Below are 9,310 nucleotides of genomic sequence, written 5' to 3' on the forward strand. Positions count from 1 at the left end.
CCGAACAAATATTCCAACTTCATTCCATATTCAAGAACTACCATTTCAACATCCAACTTTAAGTGTGTCACCCTACGGTTCGAGAACTATGCGGACATGGTTGAGTACTCACTCGACCAATAACCAATAGCGGGATCCGGAGATCCATAATGGCTCCCACATATTCAACGATGACTTTAGTGATCGAATGAACCATTCACATACATTACCAATTCCCTTTGTCTCGCGATATTTTACTTGTCCGAGGTTTGATCTTCGGTATCACTCTATACCTTGTTCAACCTCGTCTCCCGACAAGTACTCTTTACTCGTACCGTGGTATGTGGTCTCTTATGAACTCATTCATATGCTTGCAAGACATTAGACGACATTCCACCGAGAGGGCCCGGAGTATATCTATCCGTCATCGGGATGGACAAATCCCACTATTGATCCATATGCCTCAACTCATACTTTCCGGATACTTAATCCCACCTTTATAGCCACCCATTTACGCAGGTGGTGTTTGATGTAATCAAAGTACCTTTCCGGTATAAGTGATTTACATGATCTCATGGTCATAAGGACTAGGTAACTATGAATCGAAAGCTTATAGCAAATAACTTAATGACTGAGATCTTATGCTACGCTTAATTGGGTGTGTCCATTACATCATTCATATAATGATATAACCTTGTTATTAATAACATCCAATGTTCATGATTATGAAACTAATCATCCATTAATCAACAAGCTAGTTTAAGAGGCATACTAGGGACTTCTTGTTGTCTACATATCACACATGTACTAATGTTTCGGTTAATACAATTCTAGCATGATATATAAACATTTATCATAAACATAAAGATATAAATAATAACCACTTTATTATTGCCTCTAGGGCATATCTCCTTCACTAGGCACTTCCCACCACAAGAACTTCCCCAAACTCCACCACACCATAGATCGGGGCCCTTGGAACATCTCCACCGAAGGATTTGGTCCCTCTCCACCTAGTTTGGGAATTTTTGGAGTTCTTGGTTATCAAGCCCTACCTTGTGTTCTTCTTGCTCCCTTGATCAAGGAGAACAATGTCTTCGGGTAATGTACTCTTCTTGCTCCCTTCCTCACACATTGCAAGTTCTTGCCAAAATTTGAGGAAATCTTAGGGTTAGGGTTAGGGTTTGTAAAAGTCCTCATGCCTTTAGAGTGTCTCACACCACAATGCACTTCTTCACTATATTGCTATAGTCTATATTCAAGTTTATGAGCTTTTGCATGGTTTTGTGGTAGAAAATCTGGGCACAACATCACAACTCGACAGATCTGGTCACTCGCCCGGTCAACCGGCCGCTCAACCGGCCGGCCCGGTGCATGGCCCGGTCAACCGGCCGCTCAACCGGCCGACCCGGTGCATGGCCCGGTCAACCGGTCGCAAACCGGCCAGTCCGGTCTGCTGCCCGGTTTGACCGGCCTGTGCGCCGAGCTGCCCAGCTTTTCGCACAATTTCATCACTACACTTGAATATATGCTATGCTCTTTTGGCTTCACTCTTATTGATGACATGTACGCTTACCCCACTTCTATTCCGGCTCTCTTTTTTCTCATTCACAGGCAGTTGGAGTGGTGAGAGTGAGGCACGTGGCAATGTTTCCAAGAGAGGAAGGCCTAATCCTCCTCGCCGTTCTAGTAACCGAGTTCCCCCTCCAGCTCAGCAGGGTACTGACGGTGGCAGCTCAGTTGGGGGTAGAACCAAGGTTGTTGCTACCAAGCACAAGGATAAGCATGTTGCCCAAGAGGATGATGAGATAGTGCCAACCGTCAATGTTGGGGCTGTAAACCGCCTTGAATGGAAGGAATGGAGGACAGTCAATCCGTATCGCTTTGCACAGCCAACTTACACTCGTTCGGACAAGGCCTTCTGGACCAACACGCAAGCAGCCCTCTGGGAGGGTTACTATGATTCCCATGAGTATATGAAGCATGGTAATATTGTATCACCCAAGGCCATCAATCCTGCCGAGCTTGCCTTGCATGAAGCCACAAAGTACCGTTTTGTGGTTCAAACCTTGAAGAATCTGGGAGTGTATGACCTTGTGTGCCTCAAGCCTGATGATGCCCAAGATGATCCTACCTATTGTCCACTCCTTGTCCGTCAATTTCACTGCACCGTCTTCTTCCATGATGATGAGGACCGCACCCTCACCTGGATGACCGGCAAGACAAAGTACTCATGCACCTACTCTCAGTTCCGTGCAGCCATGGGTTGTGGTGATGACAGTAATCCAGGGTACAGGATTCATTCACGGTCCAGGCTTACTAGGGGTGACATCTCTTTCTGCTACCCTGCGAACCCTACAGCTGGACCTCCCACTATCTCTGGGATGTACTACTCATACCTTGTCCTTGCCAAGCTGTTCCGAGAGAACCTCATCAGCAAGTCTGGCGACTCCAGTGAAGTCCGGAACTATCACCTCAACTTGATGTACTATTGTCATCCTGACAGGGTAAGGAAGATTGATGGCTGTGATCTTATCTACTGTGAACTGAAGAGAGCGAGTTATGGACCGTATGACTCCCAACTACGCCCGATATGTTCAGCGGCTCATCAACTACATTGTTCCCGCTCCTCGAAACGTTATTGGTGAAAAAGTCATCATGGACGCCTTCAAGATCCCCACTCAAGAGGCCACTCGTCCGGATGTTCCCTCCATGATGCCCACTGCTGAGCGCCGTTCTAAGGAACGCAATGATCCTGTTGCTAGCTCCAGCTACTCTCGGCGCCCCAAGCATGGTGCCGCTCGCTTCTTCTCTAGCATGTGGCAAATGTGCAAGAACACTAATGATGTTGCACATCAGAGTCTTGCTTTGAACCAGGAGACCAGGAGGCGACAGAACGAGTTTATGGCTACTAGGAATGTCACAGTTCCTCCTCCTGGACCCGAGTTGGCACCTGTGGCTGCCCCTCGGTGGGAGATGCCTCCCATCACCGATGAGATGATCCAGAACTTTGACTTCTCCATGTATGCTCATGGTGGTCTTCCTCCTAGGACTGCTCGTACTCCTACTCCTCCTCCTGCTGATGGTGATGGTGATGAGGATGAAGTTGATTCGGCTGCCAATGATGATGACGCGGGCTCCTACTCCACCGGGCATGAGTTCTATTGATGGGTGCGATAGCATCTCTACTTTTTCCTTCGCCTTTTTGGTGTTCCGATGCCAAAGGGGGAGAAGAGAGTAGAGTCTAGGGAACCACGGGGTTCTTTGATTATCACAAGCCATGGGAGTTGCTTTATTTGGATTTTATATGGCTTGTGCTTATTTGCTTTGATTTTTTAAGAACCATTTGCTATTTCCAATAATTCATGTATGGATGATTATGTGTGCTACTCTATGTTAGGATGATTATGTGTGCTATGCTTATATATCTTGATATGCACATCTCCATACCATGCTTGTTCCCTAAAGATATTGGGGGAGCTTCTCATGTTTCACAAATGGTGCACTTTGCATTCAAACGCAAATTCTCCAAGTGCATACATTATGGGGGAGCTTTCGTAATATCTTATATGGAATCAAGGTTTAGAGCTTATCATAATATCTATTTGTGACTCTAGCTCGGTTTGTCATCATATACCAAAAAGGGGGAGATTGTAAGGGTATTTCACCCTTATCCATTATTTTGGTAACAATGACACCGTGCTAAAGTATTTGGCCTAATGTGTTTATAAGGATAATCTCAGGTATTAGGCAATGAGGCGTAAATGGTGTATCAAAGGAACAAGAAGGCTAAAGGAGACCCCCCATTTCAACAACAATCAAAAGGGGGCTACAGGAGAAATCCGGTCACCAGCCCGGTCCAACCGGGCCAGCAACCGGCCAGTCCGGCGTGCTGGCCGGTCAACCGGGCGGCAACCGGGTTCCAATGGAGGAGCCAGCAGATCCGGTTTGCGACCGGTCAACCGGGCCCCTGACCGGCGGGTCCGGCGCTCCGTCCGGTCGACCGGGCGGCAACCGGGCAGCAACCGGACACCAACCGGAGAAGCACCAGGACGACGCAAAGGGGCTCCGGTCACTGATCCGGTCTGACCGGCCTCTGGACCGGGCTGTCCGGTCTGTTGGCCCGGTCAACTGGGTTTGTCGAGGAAAAATGCTGAGGTGGCAAGTGGCAACGGCCATATTTCGAAGAACACTATAAATAGCCCTTCTCCTACCTCTAGACAGTTAGGCACTATACTACAAGCTGTTCTTGAGCTCCTTCTTCCATGCTCCATTGCTAGAAACACCAAAAGCCTCGGATCTCCCTCCTCCTCCACCCAAACTCAAATCCCTCCGGGAAACGATAGAGGAGGACCCGATCTACCGTTCTACCAAGCCAAATCTTATTCCCCCTTGTATTCATCAAGAAGCTTGCTTCCTAGGGTTCCTTGGAAACCCTAGGTGGGCAAGAGGAGTCCGGAAGCATCCGGGCCGTGGATCTGCTCCGGGCAAGATTGTGAAGGTTTGGAGGCTACCTCAAAGTCTACCACAAGTGAGAGAGCTATTCCTTCGTGGGATAGGCTCCGGAGAATAGGGTGAGCCTTCGTGGCGCGGGGAATCCTTCGTGGGACCTCCACTCCTCCAAACGTGACGTACCTTGTTGCAAAGCAAGGGAACACGGGAATACATCCTCGTCTCCGCGTGCTATCGGTTATCTCTAAACGAACTCCTTACTTGTGATTTAATCGCTCGTGAGAGCCTTCGTGCTCGAGTTAGTTGTATCCTCATATAGGTTGCTTCACCTAGTTTGCATTAGGCTCACCTTTATATTCCGCAAAGCCTAATATTGCAAAGAAAGAATTAAAATCTGTAGAAACCTATTCATCCCCCCTCTAGGTTTACCATCTCTATACTTTCATTTAGCATAGTGTAGTTATGGAAATTGCTGCTCCAACTAGGAATAGATACACTCTGGGTTGCCCACTCATGTATCATGATGTTTGTCATCGTCTGCTCGGACAAGTGACTAAGGAATACATGCTAGATAATAAGAATAATCTAGTTTTAGCTCGGGTTATGTAAAGTATCGTGCAAAATATGACGTGAATCGAGTATTAAAACAGAAGGTTCATATGATAAAGATCATTGTGTTATACGTGGGGATTAATGTAGTTAGCAACCGCTCAACGTTAATCATGGTCGTGGAAAATGTTCTGGACATGTCCACTTATATCTGAACCCATAGGGTCACACACTTAAGGTTTTGCGATATTTAGAATGTGAGGGCGAATGAAGATTAAGTAAGAAGTGGTTCTTAAGGTTGTTCGAAAAGTCTCAGAATATTTCGGAGGTGTTCGTAAAGTTACTTAGAATGTTCGGAATGGCTTAGGGCAATTATAAAAGTCGTCGAAAAGTTATTAGAACACCCCGGAATATCCCAGCTGGAAGATTCAAGGAATAATTCGGAAGGTTCTAGAGTGCCAAGCTTGTAGAGGCTCCATGAGCCTTCCAAGGGCTAGCCTCATGGGGGTTGGGTTGATTCTGAATGGGACTACAACTCCCACCTAGGTCGATTTGGAAGAAAGGAGTCGAAACTGATTCCATCTGCCCCCTTTGGTTTGTGGGTGGGGGAGGGTGGCTGTGTCGTTTGCCCCCCTATGTAAAGTTGGGGCGGGGAAGGCTCAGCCAACCCTAGCCGAGCTCCACCAGCCTAAGCCACAGTCTTCCTCCTTGTGTCGCCGTTACCGATAGATTGTCATCATCACACACTACACAAGAATTGGCATATAGAGACACTATTTTGGTCCAATAGAGACACTTAAATTACTCTTACGTAGTTATAGAGGCACTTTCCATATTGTCTTGAACCTGTAACTACGGGAAGTGTCTCTACGTGCTAAGGACAATAGTAATAATGTATTTACATTTTAGAAGATATAAATGAGGCATTATATTGTGTATCTAGAGTAAATAAATATGAAGAAACCATGTGAAAAGCAATCCTCGAACTCATGACGTTAATGATTAAGACTTATTCCATTAACAATCTCACCCTTTCACAAGTATATGTTGATACTTGGAGCAATTTCTAATTAGATGACCCAAACAAAGGAAACTAGCAAAATGCGACCGACTTAGACTTTGACGAATGCGAGGAGAGGAAAGGAGAGGAGGCCGCTCACTCAGACGGATGGATAGAAGGAACTACGTACATCAAGCAAGCACCATGATTTCTGGTGAAGCCACAGACAGAACCGCTCAAGCAAACAGATCACACGAGCAACTTACTCCGTGTCTGCACCTGCGCCGGCATCGGCATGACGGCATCAACTTGAGCAACTTAATCCTTCTTTGCTGCAAACAAAACAAAATGTATGAATATTCCCCTCAATGAAATATGGGCAACCAAACGAAGTGCACATGCTATTGTGATATGCTATATTTGTATTCATTTCGGCTATTGTGATATTGGAGGAAAACCTAGTTACATGTGTGTAATTATAAACTCCAAGTTGAATCCCTAGTCTCGCCTCTAAGGCTGGTTCTTGTCTTATCGACAGCCATGTTTTCATGGATCTGGGCAATAGTAAGTTGTTATAAGGTTGCCACAAATATTTGACAACAACATTGTTAGCGGAACAAGATGTTGAATGGACCACAAATGATATACCGTGATGGCGTGATACATATCATCTATTATTTAATCAGTAATTTTTCTCAGAGAATAATTAATTATTACCGGTACTTAGGTCATTAGGCCTTTCACAATGGGAGGTTCTTAGCAAGGTATCATAGGCAAAATGCTTATGTGGCACTATAGTTAATAAGGATAGGTTGTGGTGTGGTATCTTACCGAAGATACAAACCTTTCACAAAGTTATAAGCAAAGAAGAGTGGCTAGCCTAATCACAGGAATACATATCACCAAAATCATTAAATGTAGAGACAATCCGTAAGATACAATGCATTGGAGCCATTATCTCTTAATACACAACGCTATCTAGGATACCTCTCTAAGGTACAACCCATTGTAAAAGGCATTAGACCATAATACTTATGTGGACTAGAATATTATATGGATGTCACGAGATCCTCTACCGATATCCAGTGACTGAGTAACTATAAAGATGGTATTTGTGCATTTCGGATAGTATGACATAGTTTAGCATAGTGTAGTTATGGAAATTGCTGCTCCAACTAGGAATAGATACACTCTGGGTTGCCCACCCATGGATCATGATGTTCGTCATCGTCTGGTCGGACAAGTGACTAAGGAATACATGCTGGATAATAAGGATAATCTAGTTTTAGCTCGGGTTATGTAAAGTATCGTGCAAAATATGACGTGAATCGAGTATTAAAACAGAAGGTTCACATGATAAAGATCATTGTGTTATACGTGGGGATTAATGTGGTTAGCAACCGCTCGACATTAATCATTGTCGTGGAAAGTGTTCTGGACATGTCCACTTATATCTGAACCCATAGGGTCACACACTTAAGGTTTTGCAATATTTAGAATGTGAGGGCGAATGATGATTAAGTAAGAAGTGGTTCTTAAGGTTGTTTGAAAAGTCTCTGAATGTTTCGAATGTGTTCATAATGTTACTTAGAATGTTCGGAATGGCTTATGGCAATTATAAATGTCGTCGAAAGGTTATAGAATATCCCGGAAGATCCCAGAAGTTCTGGAAGATTCAAGGAATAGATCGGAATGTTCTATAGTGCCAAGCCTGTAGAGGCTCCATGGGCCTTCCAAGGGCTGGCCTCATGGGGGTTGGGTTGAGTCTGAATGGGACTACAACTCCCACCTGGGTTGATTTGGAGGAAAGGAGTCGAAACAGATTCCATCTACCCCCTTGATTTGGTTTGTGGGTGGGGGAGGGTGGTTGTGTCGTTCGCCCCCCTATATAAAGTTAGGGCGGGGAAGGCTCAAAGCCATCCCTAGCCGAGCTCCACCAGCCTAAGCCGCAGTCTCCTCCTTGTGTCGCCGTCGCCGATAGATTGTCGTCATCGCGCACTACAAAAGAATTGGCATGTAGAGACACTATTTTGGTCCAATAGAGACACTTAAATTACTCTTACGTAATTATAGAGGCACTTTCCATATTGTCTCGAAACTGTAACTACGGGAAGTGTCTCTACGTGCTAAGTACAATAGTAATAATGTATTTCCATTTTAGAAGACATAAAAGAGGCATTATATTATCTTGTGTCTCTAGAGTAAATAAATATGAAAAAACCATGTGAAAAGCAATCCTCGAACTCGTGACCTTAATGATTAAGACTTATTCCATTAACCATCTCACCCTTTCACAAGTATATGTTGATACTTGGAGCAAATTTCTAATTAGATGACCCAAACAAAGGAAACTAGCAAAATGCCTCAAACATTGCCTCTAGATAAAAAAGTAAAGACATACTATGAATTGTCTCACAGATTGTCTCTTCATAACTTATTGTGACACTTTCGAGTGTCTCGTAAGTTAACTCTAAAATGAAAATTGCATTCGTTAAAGAAATGTCTCAACTAATACCCCTACATTTGAGACTATTTCTGAAGTGTCTTAAAAAATGCCACTACAATATGTAAAGTGTCTCTATGTGATTTTTTAAGAGGCAAAGTTGGAAGTGTCTCTAGTATAATATCTTCATGGAAGGTTTTTCTTCTACTGACAGCCTCTTCTGCTACAGAGAAGCTTTGTTGGATCTCTATTGCCGACTAGATCCAATCTAGCCAGTGATCGCAGAAGCGCTGCCAAAACTTCAGCGACACATTCTAGCTTCGACGGTGTGCTTGATCATTTTTCAGCGTAGTTTTTCTAATCTTGTACCTGGGAATGTAGCGGAGGTGTTGCACGTGCGAGACTTGATCATGTGAAAGGTTTGAGCTGCCCAACTTCCGTGTTGTTCTGGTTGGTGGTTGGCGCCCAGTTCAGGGCTAAATTTTGAAATAGTTTTTCCTAGGTGAGACGAAGGATTATACCTGCAAAACACAAATATCTTCGCCGTCGACCTGCCGACCGGACCGGCCATACTCGTACGTACGGGGACGTTGGCGCAATGGTCCACACCGCCTGAAAAAGATCGCAAACTCGCAAGGAAACTATGCGTCTGTGCCCGCCTCTTCTGCACGAGATGCAACCTGCCGACCAACTAGTTAGGTCTCTATTTAATTTCCACGAGATGCCTGATCCATCGAAGCCTTTTCATGGTCGAAATATCTTTTTCTGTGTCAGGAACACCCAAAATTTCAATGAAGAGTTTTAGCGTACATGTACAACCTTGCCGAAAATTACTGAGATGACAGTTTGATTTAATTTTGTAAACGTACTACCTCCACTTTCATGAT

This window comes from Lolium rigidum, chromosome 6 (assembly GCF_022539505.1).
Source record: "Lolium rigidum isolate FL_2022 chromosome 6, APGP_CSIRO_Lrig_0.1, whole genome shotgun sequence".
Classification (NCBI taxonomy): Eukaryota; Viridiplantae; Streptophyta; class Magnoliopsida; order Poales; family Poaceae; genus Lolium; species Lolium rigidum.